Source organism: Plutella xylostella, chromosome 27 (assembly GCF_932276165.1).
Source record: "Plutella xylostella chromosome 27, ilPluXylo3.1, whole genome shotgun sequence".
Taxonomy (NCBI): domain Eukaryota; kingdom Metazoa; phylum Arthropoda; class Insecta; order Lepidoptera; family Plutellidae; genus Plutella; species Plutella xylostella.
The window spans coordinates 7,765,163-7,786,970 of NC_064007.1; the positions used below are offsets into that span (position 1 = coordinate 7,765,163).

At 35.2% G+C, this 21,808-nt stretch overlaps 2 long non-coding RNA genes across 3 annotated transcripts; one reads left to right on the forward strand and one right to left on the reverse strand.

Annotated features, from left to right (window-relative positions):
* Nucleotides 1–2,115: 2,115 nt before the first annotated feature.
* On the forward strand, nt 2,116–4,199 carry LOC105382816. 2 transcript variants are annotated; one of them, XR_007267880.1, is made up of 3 exons: nt 2,116–2,255; nt 3,431–3,687; nt 4,087–4,199. It is a non-coding gene; the product is annotated as an uncharacterized LOC105382816 (long non-coding RNA). The 2 variants fall into 2 exon arrangements; XR_007267881.1 differs by having other exon boundaries at nt 3,431–3,552.
* Nucleotides 4,200–16,494: 12,295 nt separating this feature from the next.
* Nucleotides 16,495–17,616, reverse strand: LOC125490738. The gene is made up of 2 exons (XR_007267879.1): nt 17,142–17,616; nt 16,495–16,607 (listed from the first exon to the last, which is right to left on the reverse strand). It is a non-coding gene; the product is annotated as an uncharacterized LOC125490738 (long non-coding RNA).
* Between the last annotated feature and the right edge of the window lie 4,192 nt (nt 17,617–21,808).

Sequence of the window (21,808 nt, forward strand, 5' to 3'; positions counted from 1 at the left end):
ATGATTACTGTGAAACTTTCATTATAACTGAAACGTGGAACACAGTACTTTTCTTATTTCTTCATAATCATGAATAATATTTGGCCGTATTGAGTGTCCATATAATTAATAATTTTGACTAATTTCGAGCACACTGTTAAATGTGTAATATGTATATAGGTTCATTGCAGCATCCCCTAGCATGTAGTGATAACAGAATTTTGCTACTTTTTCTTATTTCTTCATGATCATGAAAACAAATTCACTCATACAAAAAATTTGCTTCTGCTGCTATGTTCACGGCGGTCTACGCAGAACAACCGCCGTGAACATAGCAGCAGAAGCAAATGAACCTATATACATATTACACATTTAACAGTGTGCTCGAAATTAGTCAAAATTATTAATTATAAGGACACTCAATACGGCCAAATATTATTCATGATTATGAAGAAATAAGAAAAAGTAGCAAAATTCTGTTATCACTACATGCTAGGGGATGCTGCAATTAACTTACTAACTACTATTACACCATTCAGAGTGCTCCGGCAGATTAATTACATTACAAGTTAATGACACTCATTAAAAAAAAAATTACAACTAAATCTACCCACATGAGTGTGTAAATAACGGATAGACGATGGTAAATACATTATAAATCTATATATGTCATCTTTGTGTTTGCTCAATTGACTTCAAAATAATCAATCAAAGAGAAAGCGCCTGAATACATTGTACAGCAAATTGCGCAAAGAAGCCGTAAATTTATCGTGGTGTAATTAATCTCTCGGAGCACGTTGGTAAATGTGATATATGTCTATAAGTTCATTGAAATATTCTCTAGCATCTAGTGCTAACAGAATTTGGGTAGATTTGCTTGTTCTTCAAAATCATGAAAAAATTGTCGCTCATATTTGCGGTTATGTCGCTATATAATGTAATTGTGACGTAATTAATCTCTCGGAGCACGTTAGTAAATGTGTTGTACGTCTATAAGTTCATTGAAGTATTCTCTAGCATGTAGTGCTAACAGTATCCCGCCACAATGGGTTATTTCTTCATAATCATGAAAAAATAGTCGCCCATTTAGGAAAATATTATGTTATGTTAATCAAGTTAAAACTTGATAAGAACTAAATCTACCACTCATCGAGTGTATGTAATGGATAGACGATGGTATATAGTTCGTAGCAATAACTACTTTATGTACGTATATGGTCAAGGGACTTCAAAATAATGAAAAGTGTAAGCATCTGAAATATGTATTAAGTAAGTTGTCGGCTAGGGAAGAAAGTGAAGGAATTTTTCACTAAAACAATTATCAGCATCTCAGCCCAGTTGGTTACAGCCTCGAACTAGATCCCTGTGATCTGTGGATCGAATCTAACTAAAGCAACTAAAGATCTTTTTTATTTTTTTTTATTTTAATGATGGTTACTTTTAAAAATACATACAGTAATGAATGTAACCAGTTATATTACAGACTTATTTTGGGTTCTTAATATGTAGGTAAATAAAAGATGCCAAGACAAATTTATTTTATTTTAAGTATACAAATCCACATTAGAAACTACATCAACACAATCATGTTAAATTATTTTATATTGTTATAATTAGGTATGATTAAAATCACAATGATATTTCTAAATTTATTATTTATCAATCAGAATATGGATACAAGTAACAGTTAAAATCGATAGCTTGAATTATATCATAGCTCTTTTAAGTAAGAGCATACTTTATTAAATAAAACAGAATAAAATGTGATCTACTAATAAACCTAAACTTAAATAGAACCTATAAATATTAAAATATATATAAATAATATAATTGTTACGTTCACTTCACTCTCACTGCACTAACTCATTGTTACTACTACTCGACAACAGGTGTCGCTATTATTACCGCTACTCGGCAACAGATGGCGCCATGTGTCCAAAGAGTTAAAATAAATACAGCTGTTTTCATTTTTATAAACATACGTATTCTTTAGGGTTTTAATTTCTGTCTTGTTAAATATTCTGCTAATTCAATTATTAAACTACAATATTGGAAATAATTAGTGCGCATGGCATTAATGAAGGTCAATGCGCATAGTCAAAACATTGCGCATTCCGTGGCTAACCTCTCCGAGTCGATCGACCTGCGAACGGAACGGAACTGTCAGTGCTAACAAGAGCCTCTTCGTTTCGTTGTGCTGTTTTTGGTGCTGAGTGTTTGTAAAAAGTTACTAGCTTTTGGTTTTGTTTTGGTGCTTGTGTACAATAGAATTACAGGTAAGTCAATACAAAACTTAATAGATAATATCCAATTTTTACATAGCATTGATAAGATCTTTGTAATTTCTCCCGGTTTAATTTTTGAGAAATGCCACATCAGTTTCGGCTATTGTGGTTATAAACAGTCATTCCCTTTCTTATATGACTGTCTCTGAATATGTAGGACTTGAGATATGTGTAGGAATTTGTTTACCTACGTTGTAAATGCTCCATCAATTCTGACTGTCCCTTTTAATTCCGTGCCTTATCATTAGCAAGCAATTTGTTCACCAACTATAAATACAGGCTACTCCCACTATTGTACCCATAGGTAGAAATACATTATAACAATAACATGCAATGATAAAAGATGGATAAATTATTTTTCATTATTACTTGCCTTATCTGGTAACCTGTATGATATATTTTGTTGATTATGTTTCTACCATTTCTTTTGGGATAGGTGTTGGTTTGTTTTATTTAACATGCTCTCGGTTTTATTTTCTAGTAACTGTTAAAATAAAACTTAGAGCTAAAAAGTTTTCTGGTAGTGATTCTAGGATTTTTAAAAAGTTGCCTATCCAGGTTGTCTGTTGATCAAAATCCATTTAGTAGTTTTGTCGTCACATTCGCTGGGTACTTCGACATGTCGATGTTGCATCGTCATCTTCACCCAGGTGATCTGTTGGCAAGAAACGATACATTAGTAAATAGGCGTGCCAAATAAATAACATTGCTGTGTGAACTAAAAACTATAAAAGATTCAGTTTTCTCGCATACAAAGTGGCGCCTCTAGCGGAAACTATCATGAAACTTTTGACAGATAATCTATGGAGGTGACAGAAGAAAACAAAAAATTTTTCGTTTACGTAAATTGCAAAACCCGTACTAGAGGCCCTGATACAGCTGGTCCACTGCGGGTTGGTAGAGAGGAACAGATCACATATCTAGATGAGCTAAATCTAGATATGCAGGTTTCCTCACGATGTTTTTCTTCACCGTAAGAGCGATGGTATACATTGTACTTAAATTCAAAGAACTCATTGGCACATGTGGGTGTTGACCCCCGTATCTCTGGCGTGAGAAGCGGGCGCTTATCCGACTGAGCTACACTGGTCTATCAGTTTCAATATCATTTAAATGACTTTATTGTTTTAAAATAATGTATTTCTACACTTACCTTCTCATTATAGAGGCATGGCCCGGGGGCAGCGGCGGTATTCCCGAAAAAATAGGAAAGCTGAAATTTAGAAGAAAAAAAATATTAAATAAAGATATAAGAAGAGATGTAAGAAGGCAAGCAGACAATGGGATGGTATGTCTGCAAAGCCAATCATAAAGAACCAAATAAACTGCTTATGGGCTTATGGTTATATTAAACCGATTGCATGTATCTATATACTCTAAGCATGTATCATATTTGTTTTCTCAGCCTCACACTTTAACTCAGGTAAGTTCTGAGGCACATTTACTGATTCTACACTATGTTTGAATTCAGTTTCATGAAATTGATTATTCAGTAGACTGTGAGGATCTACACCTCTTGACAGACAGTCAGCTGGATTTAATTCAGTAGGAATATAGTTCCCTTTTTCAGGTACCTTCTCACATTCCCAGAACCTATCTATTTTCCTATTTAAAGACTCTGTTGAGACAGCCTCAGATACTGACTTGCAAAAGTTACTTGGTAGTGATGAACATCCCTCGCTGTTCAATGGTGCAGTGCCAGCAACAATGTAGCCGAACTGAGTGTTGTGTAGAAACAGCTGACCTGGTATCACTGGCAGTCTCTCACGCAGTAGGATCTGAAACATGATGTCACACCCAAGTAAAATATCTATATTTCTAGGTTCGCTGAAGCATCGGCAAGCTGAATGTGAGATGGTATGTTGATGTCCTGTACATTGACACGGAAATGAGGCATTGAAGATGTTATGTTGGGGACAATGCATGATAGAACAGTGAGTTTATAATCACTGTTGGCTGACTGGATAGCAAATCGAGCCTTTTGGTTGTGTTGGAAGCATTGCACACACCAACAATTGTTTTCTTCATCGAAGAACTCAGTATTAATTTGCTTAGCTAGATCCTTTAGGATAAAATTTACAGAGCTCCCTGAATCTAGTAGAGCTCTAGCATAGATATGCTCACCATTTTTAGCTTGAAGCTTGACAGATATTGTAGGCAATAATACCTCACTCTGTATGTTAGACATCAATGAAACATGATTAGTAGCAGCAGCGGCAGCGGGTTGGCTTGCCTTTGTAGATACCACACTTAAAGAAAAATCTGCATTTTTGGTGGTTGTTGAGGCATATAGTGCATAGCTTATTGTTGGCCACATATGAAATCCTTTCATGCACTGCAGCTAGTTTAAACTTTTCACATCTAAATAGTTTGTGATTAGAAGCATGACAGTACTTACATGTGGGTTCTTCAGTGATGGGTTTGATGTTGTTAGCTATGTATGACGGCTTTTTTGGAGTGTCCTTACTCACACTCTGGCCTGTAGACTCGCAGGATGTGATGTTTCCCATTGCTGCAGCTCTTTTTTCTAGAAAAGTCAAAGAAAGTGAAACCCTTGCAATGTATATTGATCTAGTTTCCGCTGAATGATCGCAATTATTATTAAGTCGCATGAGTCAACCGGTATATTTAAGCCTTTCAACGCACTACTATGCTGTCTGACTGTAGCTATGAATTCCCTTATATTCTGTGCTGTACATTTAGTGATCGGTTTCATATCTAATATTGAGTTTATGTGGTGGTTTATAACAATCAATTTATTGTCATAACGCTTGGCTAGTAGTTCCAGAGCAATCACATAGTTAGAACTGTCCAGAGATAGATGTTTTATTAGATCTAACGCCTCCCCATAAACAAGAGAACGCAGATAGTAAAACTTATCACATCGGGATAACCTATCATGTGCCAATTACACTTTGGAACAAGTTCATAAACGCATAGTATTCACTAACTGTGCCACCGAATTTTGGTATCTCAATAGGAGGAAGCCTGTTGTGGTTTGTGTGAGAGTTAGTAGAGTTACGTACCTTTTCAGATGTCTGTACCATCTGTTGTCATTTGGACGCTTGCGCTGTTATCCAAGTAGGTAAAAGTCTTGTTTACTGTAATTCTTCACTTGCTGCTGTCTGTTTGTTTGGATAACATTTTGTTTACATTGAGATTTGAAATGCCCAAATAGGTTGCTGTCATAGACAATTCACCGATTCATGATGATTTTTGACCGATTTTGACTTTGATTGGTCCAGTTAGGTAGTTAAAATAATTTTATTTATTATAGCGTTCGTTTTTTTCTGTGATGAAAATAGATTTACAAATCTGTTAAAACCAGAAGGAAAAGGTGACACAAAAAGTAAACTCATTTGTGAAATAGGTTTGTTTTACCATAAATCATTAATACAACTTGAAAACATGAGGATTTATATTGATAACAAACAAATTAAATCAGAAAATACAAGAACACGACTCCATATTCAAATCAACTCCCCCCTTCCTTGACAATGACATTGACATCTCCTTTTTGACGTTTCCCGCCATGGCTTATCTGCCGACCACAGAGTACGTCGTCGCGGTGTAAATACGATTGCTTCCTGTTATTATTCTGAGGTTCGGAGTTATATTTGTAACACGGCCTTTCCTGATGGCGTGACGTCCTCGACCGCAACGTCTTCTCAAAGTCTTCAACACCACGCTCTAGGCAATCCAAAACTCAGCACTTCAAAATCTGTAAACAATTGATGTGATTAGAAGGGTATTTTTGCATTTTGTTCTAATGAGGCGTTTGTTAAAAAAAAAAAAGTTCCTTTTTGGAGAAATAGATGGCGTTGTCTGGGGTGGTACCAACTTTCAAACCCTCAGAACACACTCAGATCACAATATGTTATTCTGTGAGGCTAACGAAATGTGAAAGTGACGTAGGTAGGTAGAATTGTAGTATTATTTTCTCTATGATGTCGATGTCACTGTTGCTTCGGCGTTCAGCATAGAGAAAAGAACACTACGTTCAGTGCGATTGTGCGTACAGCCGTTCTTTTCAAGTTTTCTCAGTTTCCTTGTGTTTCTCCTGTATTAATTGAGTTGTAGTTGAGCTATCTGCTCCTCCTCCCTTGATACTGTAGAGTTAGTGCACTTGAGATAGTGACTCTTTTGAGATAGTGACTCTTGTGAGATAGTGACTCTTGTGATAGTGACTGTGTGATATTTATCATTAGTACGCACAGCTCATCAATCAGAACAACTTTTGTCAACTAGTTTTAAATTAGCGAAAATCAAATTCGGATCTCCATACCAAAATTACCAGTGACTTTTATTATACCTACTTAAATAATATTTAATTGTTTAATAATAATTATAAAAATTTTGTTTGCAGATGTAAACAGTGGGTTAAGATGACCGGTAAGGAGGATCTGGTTTATGTGCCTATTGAAAAGCTACCACAACATTTTAAGAACACAATTGAAAAAAAAAACAATTCCATGTGTGGGACTTACTGCAGACACTTTTTTTATAATAAATAAATATAATTATATTTTTCCTCGTTTATTTTATTTCAACATTATATCATAGCACTTACGTCAACGGAAAATCTCGAGTTTATTTTATGGATTATATTTTTGTGTTCAAATAGGAACATAACATAACGTTGAACCGAGACTTAACGTTGGTGTCATTGTGTAACACTGAAATCCTATTGTGTAAAACTGAAATTAAAGTAATACATACACTCGCACTTTTTTTTTAACTAGTTATCGATAAAAAATATCCATAAGAAGCACATCACTATTTCAGCGGGGCTATGTTGGCAGTTTTGTACGTCATAATTTTTGTTTTGTTGGTACCCTCTGTTTAATACAAGTATTTTTTTCTTTTTTTTCCCCTTGTACTCCCATCTCTTAAAACGTAGTGTTCTTTTCTCTATGCAAACGGCGCGGGTAGAACTATTCACAGAATACTTAGCACTATCCCAAGCCACATGCAGTCTGAGCCTCGGAAGGATGGCTCGCGCTACCACCCGACATTTAATCACAACTAGTGAGTTCTTATTCTGAGTTTAGTACTCTTTGCTCTCTATGTAATTTTTGACAGTTGGTACACTGCGTTTTCACGCCATCTATCGGCTTACCCAAAAGCTCAACTGACAGCTGTCAAGGAAAACGGCTCATTGGGCAGAGGCACACGAGTCGGCTTGCCACCCTCACCACTGGCAGAGGCACACGAGTCGGCTTGCCACCCTAACCACTGTATGTAGTTTATTGGCTCAGTGTTTATGAACGTTCTTTTTTCTCTGCGATGAAAATAGATTTATGAACGTTCTGTGATTTCAAAAAATTTTTTTTTACTGGCAACACTACTACTATTGTAGTGATGTACACACGGTCTGTCTTGTTCGTCAATCGAGTTAACCTGTAATAATATAATATTGTCCCACTAATGAGCCGTTTTACTTGACAACTGTCAGTTGAGTTTTTGTACAAGCCTTTATTTTGTACAATATTCTTCTTACTTCTATTTAGTAAAATTTACAAGTTCAGAATGTTTATTTTTCAAGCGTCGTTGCTGTAGAGAACGCATGAGGGCAGATATAGAATTTCCTCTCTGGAAATAAGATGTGAGCTGACACAAAATCTGTGTTCTGAGGGTTTGACAGTTCAGTACAACTCAGACACTGTATAACGTTCGAATAGACGACAACTGTCAAAGAGGAGAAAAAGTAAAACATAATAATTTTAATAATACCTGATTCCCCAGTGGCCCTATCGTGAAGTCGAAACAAATTCAATACAAGTTCGGTATAAGGGGTCAGTTCTTAAAATAAAATTATGCTTCCAAAATTGTTCCCCAATGATTTATACATTGTAATTTTCGTATTATGTAGACTAACGACTTCAAATATATAGTTTTTTTGAATGAATCGAGTACCTGAATGTGCTATCGAATCGAGTGACAGACAACCAAAGTGATGATCGAACATCCCTACTTTGGAATATTTTTATCCCCCAAAGAGAACGCACGCTAAAAATTGAATTTTAATCAATTTAAATCGCACGCATAAGTGTATTTTTTTCAATAAATATCTGTAATTGTATGTATTGTATTATATTTTGTATATGTTTCACACACGGATAAAAAGGCAGGGGGTGACTCGCACGCACATTAAATGGGCCCCCCAAAACAGTAGCTAGTACATTACAGTGGCGTAGCAACAAGGGGGCAACATGGCATGAGGTGGTAAGGAAGGAGAGGTATTCCACGGCTCTCAGAGCAATCGCGTTATCGGTCAAGACCCCTACAAGCACCTTACTGGGTAATACATCCTACCTCGAGCATTTCTGCTCTAGCGGTACACCACTCAAGCCAGCCAATGAAGGCAAGCAAGAGGTGGGAAATCCTGTTCCTCGTCAGTTTTCTCTCTGGACAACCAATAAAGGCAAGACAGAGATGAGGAACAGGGGTTCTCTCCGGCATCGGGTGGGTGGTATTATTATTTTTTATTATTAAGATATCAGTAACGCCATCTGTTGGTCAGTAGCGTGCAACAACACTCATCGCAATAAAATAAAAATAATTTAGTATGCTGATGTAGTTTCTAATGTGGATTTGAACAATATAAATACATTTTGTCTTGGTAACTTTTATTTGCATACACTGATAAATAAAATTATTTTAACTAGCTACTGGATCAATATATAATACTTAAATGTAATTATTATTTCAAAGTAAGTTGTCATTCGGTATAGTTGATTTATGATGTTTATTGATACACTTAGTAGTTCATAGCATCATGATGCGTCATCAATTCATAATCAAATACGTAGGTTAGGCCTAATGCTAATTATCATTGCGTCTGCGTCATTTTACACATAATATTACCTATGTATTAAAGAGTACAAGATAGTTAATTAAAATGTATATAGATGGCGCTTTTATGAGATGTGTCACCTATAAGTTATACTTAATATATAATTATGTTTGTACACACCCAGCTTGCTGATTTTTATTCTTATCAAGGTTTAACTTTATTTACAAAACATAATATTTTCCTATCTGCACCCATTAGCAAAATTAAATTTAATGTTGAGCAGTTTAACATGTCAAACATCCATCAAAAACATTAAACGTTAAATCCCAAAACACTGCACACTATCAAAATAAAATAAAAGAAGAAAAACGCTTTACACTATCAAAATAAATAAAATACAAAAAGAAAAACGCTTCACACTAATAACATAAAACAAAAGAAAGATCCGCGGTGTGTCGCGAACCAACGACTGTTAAGGACATACGTATAGATCTCTTAACCAACTAGACTACAGTACTGATAATTGATTCAGTGAAAAACTCCTTCACATTCTTTCCTAGCCTGACTATTTTTCAGTTACTTACAATTTAATTCATTATTTTGAAGTCCCTTGACCATGTACGTATGTAAAGTAGTTATTGCTACGATCTATATACCATCGTCTATCCATTACATACACTCGGTGAGTGGTAGATTTAGTTCTTATCAAGTTTTAACTTGATTAACATAAAATTTTCCTATATGGGCGACTATTTTTTCATAATTATTAAGAAAAATACCAATTCTACACGATACGCTTAGCACTACTAACTTATGGGCATACAAAACATTTAACAGCGTGCTCCCGGAGATTAATTACATTACAATTACTTCGGCGTTATTAAAATCGCTGCCAGCCAGCAGCGATTTTGGATGACATGACGTCATCGTCACACACCCGCGCCTTAGGACACGCAGCTAGCAGTTTAGCAAAACTGGTAACTGCTGCTAGCTGCACTTTATAAGGCGCACGCCACGCCGTAAAGTAATTGTGACGTAATTCATCTCCCGGAGCACGTTGGTAAATGTGATATATGTCTATAAGTTCATTGATATATTCTCTAGCATGTAGTGCTAACAGAATTCTGCTACAATTGCCTTTTTTTAAAACATATTCGGCCATACAAAAATTGCTGCTAGTTTCTGCTGCTATATTCACAGACCTCGCAGAACAATACGCTACGGCGTAGCGCGTAGCACGCTACGAGAACCGTAGCCGTAGCCTATTGTAGTCATGGCAAGGTCTGTGAATATAGCAGCAGAAACTAGCAGCAATTTTTGTATGGCCAAAAAAAGGCAATTGTAGCAGAATTCTGTTAGCACTACATGCTAGAGAATATATCAATGAACTTATAGACATATATCACATTTACCAACGTGCTCCGGGAGATTAATTACGTCACAATTACTTTACGGCGTGGCGTGCGCCTTATAAAGTGCAGCTAGCAGCAGTTACCAGTTTTGCTAAACTGCTAGCTGCGTGTCCTAAGGCGCGGGTGTGTGACGACGATGACGTCATGTCATCCAAAATTGCTGCTGGCTGGCAGCGATTTTAATAACGCCGAAGTAATTGTAATGTAATTAATCTCCGGGAGCACGCTGTTAAATGTTTTGTATGCCCATAAGTTCATTGCAGTGTCCTCTATCATGTAGTGCTAAGCGTATCGTGTAGAATTGGTATTTTTCTTAATAATTATGAAAAAATAGTCGCCCATATAGGAAAATTTTATGTTAATCAAGTTAAAACTTGATAAGAACTAAATCTACCACTCACCGAGTGTATGTAATGGATAGACGATGGTATATAGATCGTAGCAATAACTACTTTACATGCGTACATGGTCAAGGGACTTCAAAATAATGAATTAAATTGTAAGTAACTGAAAAATAGTCAGGCTAGGAAAGAATGTGAAGGAGTTTTTCACTGAATCAATTATCAGTACCGTGGTCTAGTTGGTTAAGAGATCTATACGTTTGTCCTTAAAAGTCGTTGGTTCGCGACACACCGCGGATCTTTCTTTTGTTTTATGTTATTAGTGTGAAGCGTTTTTCTTTTTGTATTTTATTTATTTTGATAGTGTAAAGCGTTTTTCTTCTTTTATTTTATTTTGATAGTGTGCAGTGTTTTGGGATTTAACGTTTAATGTTTTTGATGGATGTTCGACATGTTAAACTGCTCAACATTAAATTTAATTTTGCTAATGGGTGCAGATAGGAAAATATTATGTTTTGTAAATAAAGTTAAACCTTGATAAGAATAAAAATCAGCAAGCTGGGTGTGTACAAACATAATTATATATTAAGTATAACTTATAGGTGACACATCTCATAAAAGCGCCATCTATATACATTTTAATTAACTATCTTGTACTCTTTAATACATATTATGTGTAAAATGACGCAGACGCAATGATAATTAGCATTAGGCCTAACCTACGTATTTGATTATGAATTGATGACGCATCATGATGCTATGAACTACTAAGTGTATCAATAAACATCATAAATCAACTATACCGAATGACAACTTACTTTGAAATAATAATTACATTTAAGTATTATATATTGATCCAGTAGCTAGTTAAAATAATTTTATTTATCAGTGTATGTAAATAAAAGTTACCAAGACAAAATGTATTTATATTGTTCAAATCCACATTAGAAACTACATCAGCATATTAAATTATTTTTATTTTATTGCGATGAGTGTTGTTGCACGCTACTGACCAACAGATGGCGTTACTGGTATCTTAATAATAAAAAATAATAATACCACCCACCCGATGCCGGGGAGAACCCCTGTTCCTCATCTCTGTCTTGCCTTTATTGGTTGTCCAGAGAGAAAACTGACGAGGAACAGGATTTCCCACCTCTTGCTTGCCTTCATTGGCTGGCTTGAGTGGTGTACCGCTAGAGCAGAAATGCTCGAGGTAGGATGTATTACCCAGTAAGGTGCTTGTAGGGGTCTTGACCGATAACGCGATTGCTCTGAGAGCCGTGGAATACCTCTCCTTCCTTACCACCTCATGCCATGTTGCCCCCTTGTTGCTACGCCACTGTAATGTACTAGCGACTGTTTTGGGGGGCCCATTTAATGTGCGTGCGAGTCACCCCCTGCCTTTTTATCCGTGTGTGAAACATATACAAAATATAATACAATACATACAATTACAGATATTTATTGAAAAAAATACACTTATGCGTGCGATTTAAATTGATTAAAATTCAATAAGGAGAACGGCAGTGGGCGTACCGCCTTTTTTTTGGAGCGTTTCAGAACCATGTTTTCACCATTTATTAATACAGTGTAGATAAGGTATTTTCAGTAATTACAATATTTTTAGAAGTCGGGGGAAAAGAAAAAATGATAAATGAAGAATATTTAAATCTAAGGATAATGGAACGTAAAAACAAACATATAGAGAACGGAACGTAACAATAGTGGTGCCAGACCTCGGAATATAACCAGCAAATCCGAGCAAAAAAGTAATCGAATCGAATAGAAATATCGATACATTCTTAAATACAAAAGATATTTTATTTATCAATAAATTACATGTTCTGGTACTATTTGTGCCAAAACTAGTACATTTGGTTTATAAAATATGATTATATTTAAGTCTTGAAGACTTTTATCCATAGTAAACCATTTTCTTTTTCTCTTTATTCGATTCACTATCATCGATATTTTTTTAATATTTAAATCTAGTAACACTGAATCTTGCTTGTCAATCTTGTCATAGTAGTTGTTATTTCATTTTCCATTACCTAACCTAATTATTTAATATTTTGAATACCGCTGAAACTGCTGAAGATATAGAACAAATGTGACAAAGGGGAGAACCAGACCCGGTTCCTGTTCCACCTCCCCGGCAGGCTCCCGTCCCACTTCTTCATCAGGAACCTGCAGAAGCAGCAGAACAAGAACACGCAAAATTCTGACAATATTTTCTTTGAACCATAGGATGATAAATACCTAAGTCAAATATGAGAAGAGCAACTGCGTTCTGCAGTTCGAATCCCGGCGCTGACATGTACCAATGTGTTCTTTGAATTTAATTAAAATGTATACCATCACACTTACAGTGAAGGAAACCTGCATACCTATCTAGATTTAGCACATCTAGAGAGCCAGGTGCAGGTACTTACACCCCAACAGAGAATAGAATAGAGTAGGTAATAGGAACATAAAATTCCTAAAGTTGATTCCAGGCAAATTATGTTATGTAAATAAAACAATGATCTTTTAAACAGTATATTTTATTTCATTACATTACTCGCCAAATGCATACCCATATAGTAGAACCTTTACATATAGCATTTCGAAATGGCATAGCAGATCCCTGTTGCGGAATGGCAATTTAAAACTTCAGAAGTTGGATAAGTATAACATTATTCCATAATGAAAGTAGTAGCCTGATCTAGTCGATAATATTAATAAAATCATTTTATTTATTATGTACGTTGCACGTCCCGTATTTATTTAAACGTAAACATACAACTTGATATACCTAACATAATAATATTATTATCAAATTATTATTCACGTTGTTCGTCTTATGTTGTTCAAGTGTTGACGTTTAGTTGTTGACATGATACATTTTTTTATCATTTCAATTTTTCTGCTCTGGTTTTGTCAATTTTTATCATTATACTGAGATCCAACCTAGACATTTATGACGTAAATCACAGAGTACTTGGCATAAACATTACTTCACTTGACGTTCCATTCTTCCTGTATGAATGTTTACGTTCCATTGCGACTACATTTTAAAGATTCTTTTTTTCCGTTTTTCTCTTTTCTCCCAGCTTCTAAAAATCTAGTTATTTATTTATTTGTGTACCTATACAGTGACTCTCTAAACATGGTACTTTCATTACGGAACCCGTCATTTTCATAGGGGTACCAAACGTCCTTAGAACTCTGCCATTGTCCAATTAGCGTGCGTTCTCTTTGGGGGATAAAAATATTCCAAAGTAGGGATGTTCGATCATCACTTTGGTTGTCTGTCACTCGATTCGATAGCACATTCAGGTACTCGATTCATTCAAAAAAACTATATATTTGAAGTCGTTAGTCTACATAATACGAAAATTACAATGTATAAATCATTGGGGAACAATTTTGGAAGCATAATTTTATTTTAAGAACTGACCCCTTATACCGAACTTGTATTGAATTTGTTTCGACTTCACGATAGGGGACTGGGGAATCAGGTATTATTAAAATTATTATGTTTTACTTTTTCTCCTCTTTGACAGTTGTCGTCTATTCGAACGTTATACAGTGTCTGAGTTGTACTGAACTGTCAAACCCTCAGAACACAGATTTTGTGTCAGCTCACATCTTATTTCCAGAGAGGAAATTCTATATCTGCCCTCATGCGTTCTCTACAGCAACGACGCTTGAAAAATAAACATTCTGAACTTGTAAATTTTACTAAATAGAAGTAAGAAGAATATTGTACAAAATAAAGGCTTGTACAAAAACTCAACTGACAGTTGTCAAGTAAAACGGCTCATTAGTGGGACAATATTATATTATTACAGGTTAACTCGATTGACGAACAAGACAGACCGTGTGTACATCACTACAATAGTAGTAGTGTTGCCAGTAAAAAAAATATTTTTGAAATCACAGAACGTTCATAAATCTATTTTCATCGCAGAGAAAAAAGAACGTTCATAAACACTGAGCCAATAAACTACATACAGTGGTTAGGGTGGCAAGCCGACTCGTGTGCCTCTGCCAGTGGTGAGGGTGGCAAGCCGACTCGTGTGCCTCTGCCCAATTAGAACAAAATGCAAAAATACCCTTCTAATCACATCAATTGTTTACAGATTTTGAAGTGCTGAGTTTTGGATTGCCTAGAGCGTTGATGACTTTGAGAAGACGTTGCGGTCGAGGACGTCACGCCATCAGGAAAGGCCGTGTTACAAATATAACTCCGAACCTCAGAATAATAACAGGAAGCAATCGTAATTACACCGCGACGACTTACTCTGTGGTCGGCAGATAAGCCATGGCGTGAAACGTCAAAAAGGAGATGTCAATGTCATTGTCAAGGAAGGGGGGAGTTGATTTGAATATGGAGTCGTGTTCTTGTATTTTCTGATTTAATTTGTTTGTTATCGATATAAATCCTCATGTTTTCAAGTTGTATTAATGATTTATGGTAAAACAAACCTATTTCACAAATGAGTTTACTTTTTGTGTCACCTTTTCCTTCTGGTTTTAACAGATTTGTAAATCTATTTTCATCACAGAAAAAAACGAACGCTATAATAAATAAAATTATTTTACTACCTAACTGGACCAATCAAAGTCAAAATCGGTCAAAAATCATCATGAATCGGTGAATTGTCTATGACAGCAACCTATTTGGGCATTTCAAATCTCAATGTAAACAAAATGTTATCCAAACAAACAGACAGCAGCAAGTGAAGAATTACAGTAAACAAGACTTTTACCTACTTGGATAACAGCGCAAGCGTCCAAATGACAACAGATGGTACAGACATCTGAAAAGGTACGTAACTCTACTAACTCTCACACAAACCACAACAGGCTTCCTCCTATTGAGATACCAAAATTCGGTGGCACAGTTAGTGAATACTATGCGTTTATGAACTTGTTCCGAAGTGTAATTGGCACATGGTAGGTTATCCCGATGTGATAAGTTTTACTATCTGCGTTCTCTTGTTTATGAGGAGGCGTTAGATCTAATAAAACATCTATCTCTGGACAGTTCTAACTATGTGATTGCTCTGGAACTACTAGCCAAGCGTCATGACAATAAATTGATTGTTATAAACCACCACATAAACTCAATATTAGATATGAAACCGATCACTAAATGTACAGCACAGAATATAAGGGAATTCATAGCTACAGTCAGACAGCATAGTAGTGCGTTGAAAGGCTTAAATATACCGGTTGACTCATGCGACTTAATAATAATTGCGATCATTCAGCGGAAACTAGATCAATATACATTGCAAGGGTTTCACTTTCTTTGACTTTTCTAGAAAAAAGAGCTGCAGCAATGGGAAACATCACATCCTGCGAGTCTACAGGCCAGAGTGTGAGTAAGGACACTCCAAAAAAGCCGTCATACATAGCTAACAACATCAAACCCATCACTGAAGAACCCACATGTAAGTACTGTCATGCTTCTAATCACAAACTATTTAGATGTGAAAAGTTTAAACTAGCTGCAGTGCATGAAAAGATTCAGGGAGCTCTGTAAATTTTATCCTAAAGGATCTAGCTAAGCGAATTAATACTGAGTTCTTCGATGAAGAAAACAATTGTTGGTGTGTGCAATGCTTCCAACACAACCAACCAAAAGGCTCGATTTGCTATCCAGTCAGCCAACAGTGATTATAAACTCACTGTTCTATCATGCATTGTCCCCAACATAACATCTTCAATGCCTCATTTCCGTGTCAATGTACAGGACATCAACATACCATCTCACATTCAGCTTGCCGATGCTTCAGCGAACCTAGAAATATAGATATTTTACTTGGGTGTGACATCATGTTTCAGATCCTACTGCGTGAGAGACTGCCAGTGATACCAGGTCAGCTGTTTCTACACAACACTCAGTTCGGCTACATTGTTGCTGGCACTGCACCATTGAACAGCGAGGGATGTTCATCACTACCAAGTAACTTTTGCAAGTCAGTATCTGAGGCTGTCTCAACAGAGTCTTTAAATAGGAAAATAGATATGTTCTGGGAATGTGAGCAGGTACCTGAAAAAGGGAACTATATTCCTACTGAATTAAATCCAGCTGACTGTCTGTCAAGAGGTGTAGATCCTCACAGTCTACTGAATAATCAATTTCATGAAACTGAATTCAAACATAGTGTAGAATCAGTAAATGTGCTTCAGAACTTACCTGAGTTAAAGTGTGAGGCTGAGAAAACAAATATGATACATGCTTAGAGTATATAGATACATGCAATCGGTTTAATATAACCATAAGCCCATAAGCAGTTTATTTGGTTCTTTATGATTGGCTTTGCAGACATACCATCCCATTGTCAGCTTGCCTTCTTACATCTCTTCTTATATCTTTATTTAATATTTTTTTTCTTCTAAATTTCAGCTTTCCTATTTTTTCGGGAATACCGCCGCTGCCCCCGGGCCATGCCTCTATAATGAGAAGGTAAGTGTAGAAATACATTATTTTAAAACAATAAAGTCATTTAAATGATATTGAAACTGAAGACCAGCATAATGCATAGGAAAGCCAAATAAATAAAATCATGGTGCAGCACATCCTGTATCAGGGCCTCTAGTACGGGTTTTGCAATTTACGTAAACGAAAATTTTTTTGTTTTCTTCTGTCACCTGCATAGATTATCTGTCAAAAGTTTCATGATAGTTTCCGCTAGAGGCGCCACTTTGTATGCGAGAAAACTGAAACTTTTATAGTTTTTAGTTCACACAGCAATGTTATTTATTTGGCACGCCTATTTATTAATGTATCGTTTCTTGCCAACAGATCACCTGGGTGAAGATGACGATGCAACATCGACATGTCGAAGTACCCAGCGAATGTGACGACAAAACTACTAAATGGATTTTGATCAACAGACAACCTGGATAGGCAACTTTTTAAAAATCCTAGAATCACTACCAGAAAACTTTTTAGCTCTAAGTTTTATTTTAACAGTTACTAGAAAATAAAACCGAGAGCATGTTAAATAAAACAAACCAACACCTATCCCAAAAGAAATGGTAGAAACATAATCAACAAAATATATCATACAGGTTACCAGATAAGGCAAGTAATAATGAAAAATAATTTATCTATCTTTTATCATTGCATGTTATTGTTATAATGTATTTCTACCTATGGGTACAATAGTGGGAGTAGCCTGTATTTATAGTTGGTGAACAAATTGCTTGCTAATGATAAGGCACGGAATTAAAAGGGACAGTCAGAATTGATGGAGCATTTACAACGTAGGTAAACAAATTCCTACACATATCTCAAGTCCTACATATTCAGAGACAGTCATATAAGAAAGGGAATGACTGTTTATAACCACAATAGCCGAAACTGATGTGGCATTTCTCAAAAATTAAACCGGGGGAAATTACAAAGATCTTATCAATGCTATGTAAAAATTGGATATTATCTATTAAGTTTTGTATTGACTTACCTGTAATTCTATTGTACACAAGCACCAAAACAAAACCAAAAGCTAGTAACTTTTTACAAACACTCAGCACCAAAAACAGCACAACGAAACGAAGAGGCTCTTGTTAGCACTGACAGTTCCGTTCCGTTCGCAGGTCGATCGACGCGGAGAGGTTAGCCACGGAATGCGCAATGTTTTGACTATGCGCATTGACCTTCATTAATGCCATGCGCACTAATTATTTCCAATATTGTAGTTTAATAATTGAATTAGCAGAATATTTAACAAGACAGAAATTAAAACCCTAAAGAATACGTATGTTTATAAAAATGAAAACAGCTGTATTTATTTTAACTCTTTGGACACATGGCGCCATCTGTTGCCGAGTAGCGGTAATAATAGCGACACCTGTTGTCGAGTAGTAGTAACAATGAGTTAGTGCAGTGAGAGTGAAGTGAACGTAACAATTATATTATTTATATATATTTTAATATTTATAGGTTCTATTTAAGTTTAGGTTTATTAGTAGATCACATTTTATTCTGTTTTATTTAATAAAGTATGCTCTTACTTAAAAGAGCTATGATATAATTCAAGCTATCGATTTTAACTGTTACTTGTATCCATATTCTGATTGATAAATAATAAATTTAGAAATATCATTGTGATTTTAATCATACCTACTTATAACAATATAAAATAATTTAACATGATTGTGTTGATGTAGTTTCTAATGTGGATTTGTATACTTAAAATAAAATAAATTTGTCTTGGCATCTTTTATTTACCTACATATTAAGAACCCAAAATAAGTCTGTAATATAACTGGTTACATTCATTACTGTATGTATTTTTAAAAGTAACCATCATTAAAATAAAAAAAAGAAAAAAGATCTTTAGTTGCTTTAGTTAGATTCGATCCACAGACCACAAGGATCTAGTTCGAGGCTGTAACCAACTGGGCTGAGGTGCTGATAATTGTTTTAGTGAAAAATTCCTTCACTTTCTTCCCTAGCCGACAACTTACTTAATACATATTTCAGATGCTTACACTTTTCATTATTTTGAAGTCCCTTGACCATATACGTACATAAAGTAGTTATTGCTACGATCTATATACCATCGTCTATCCATTACATACACTCGATGAGTGGTAGATTTAGTTCTTATCAAGTTTTAACTTGATTAACATAACATAATATAGCGACAATTTTTTCATGATTTTGAAGAACAAGCAAATCTACCCAAATTCTGTTAGCACTAGATGCTAGAGAATATTTCAATGAACTTATAGACATATATCACATTTACCAACGTGCTCCGAGAGATTAATTACACCACGATAAATTTACGGCTTCTTTGCGCAATTTGCTGTACAATGTATTCAGGCGCTTTCTCTTTGATTGATTATTTTGAAGTCAATTGAGCAAACACAAAGATGACATATATAGATTTATAATGTATTTACCATCGTCTATCCGTTATTTACACACTCATGTGGGTAGATTTAGTTGTAATTTTTTTTTTAATGAGTGACGTTAACTTGTAATGTAATTAATCTGCCGGAGCACTCTGAATGGTGTAATAGTAGTTAGTAAGTTAATTGCAGCATCCCCTAGCATGTAGTGATAACAGAATTTTGCTACTTTTTCTTATTTCTTCATAATCATGAATAATATTTGGCCGTATTGAGTGTCCTTATAATTAATAATTTTGACTAATTTCGAGCACACTGTTAAATGTGTAATATGTATATAGGTTCATTGCAGCATCCCCTAGCATGTAGTGATAACAGAATTTTGCTACTTTTTCTTATTTCTTCATGATCATGAAAACAAATTCACTCATACAAAAAATTTGCTTCTGCTGCTATGTTCACGGCGGTGTCATGGCATATCGTTATTTTACAAATAAACAGTCCAAACAAATGAATACAGTGCCACAAACTTATCTGTTCCGGTAAGAGTTCACGTAAATTTCTAATATTTCTTCATTCTCTAAAGTTCTCCCGTAATGGCAATTTACCCTTGCGGTTTAAATAAATCCATCTAATCTATATCAATATATAATTTATTAGTGAGTAACGAGATATGGACCAATTTAATTCGTTCTCACCGGAACAGATAAGTTTGTGGCACTATAGTTCTGAAGTCAGTTAATACACGTGTCTACAGTGCCACAAACTTATTTGTTCCGGTGACAGCTCACGTAAATGTGTAATATTTCTTAATTCTATAAGATTTTAGGTTTGCCTGTAGTGATAATTTGCCCTTTCGGTTGTTAATAAGCCCATCTTATCTGTATTAATTTATTATATATTAGTAAGTAATGAGATATGGATCAATTTATCACCGGAACAGATAAGTTTGTCGCACTGTACCTTGTGAAACCACCGTTTCATTCTTTCAAAGATTGGGAGTTGGTTAGTTCGACAAAGCACAAAGGTGTAATCGCTGCCGACTTCTGAACTTTCAAGTTTGTTGAATTGTGATGTGAATATGCTTGATTATAATAAAATCATAGTGGACATTATAAATAACAGCTGATATTGATGATGACTATTTATCAATTATTATCTATTTATTTATTTATTTATTTATTACTAGCTGTTCCCGCGAGCTTCACTTCGCCTTAAAAAGTTTTCCCGCGGGAATTTCGGGATAAAAAGTAACCTGTGTTCTTTCTCAGGGTCTGGACCATATGTATACCAAATTTCATTTAAATCCGTCCAGTAGATCTGGCATGAAAGAGTAGCAGACAGACAGACACAGTGACTTTCGCATTTATAATATTAGTTAGGATTTTCGCATCAGATAGAGATTCATCATGTTTCGCTAACCTCGATTACTGAAAATAACTGGTCAAGTTTTAAACACCAATTAATAAGAACCCACCGAATTCAGTTCATCCTGACACTAATTTATTACTGAATACGAACACTTGACATCTTGTATTTTGTAAGCATTTCCACGGATTTTCTTGACGTAAGAATGTAAATTGCAGGATTTAAATAAAAGGGTTTACTCGTTAAAAGGAATAAGTATAATCAGCAGAAGATTTTTTTACAATAACCGCTGTACGCTTGTACCTAAGTGCTACCACTATAATAGACTTAAGACTTACATAGTAGAACGAGTTGTATGCAGAGGAAAAATATGTATAATTATAGTTCTGTATGTTATATAGAATTATAGTTATGTATGAATGGTGTTCTTTCCTACGTGTAATTCTGTTCTCATTAGATTTGATTACCTAGGTTCAAAATGTAAGTATCTATGTCAATCTCCAAAAAAACTTTAAATAAAAGTCGAAACTTGTAGCGAGCCATTATTAATTCGAAGACCAAGCTGCAGAACTTTGATGGCGCGGAATTCGTCCGAAATGCGAGAATTCCACGTTTAAATATGGAATATAAATTACGTTAACAGTATCAACATCAAGATATCAAAATACTCGATATATAAATGTGTATAATATTTTAAATTTAAGTTTGGAACGCCCACCGGCGGCCGCTAGTCTTGCTTCGAGCGCTTTGCCGAGCGGTGCTTCT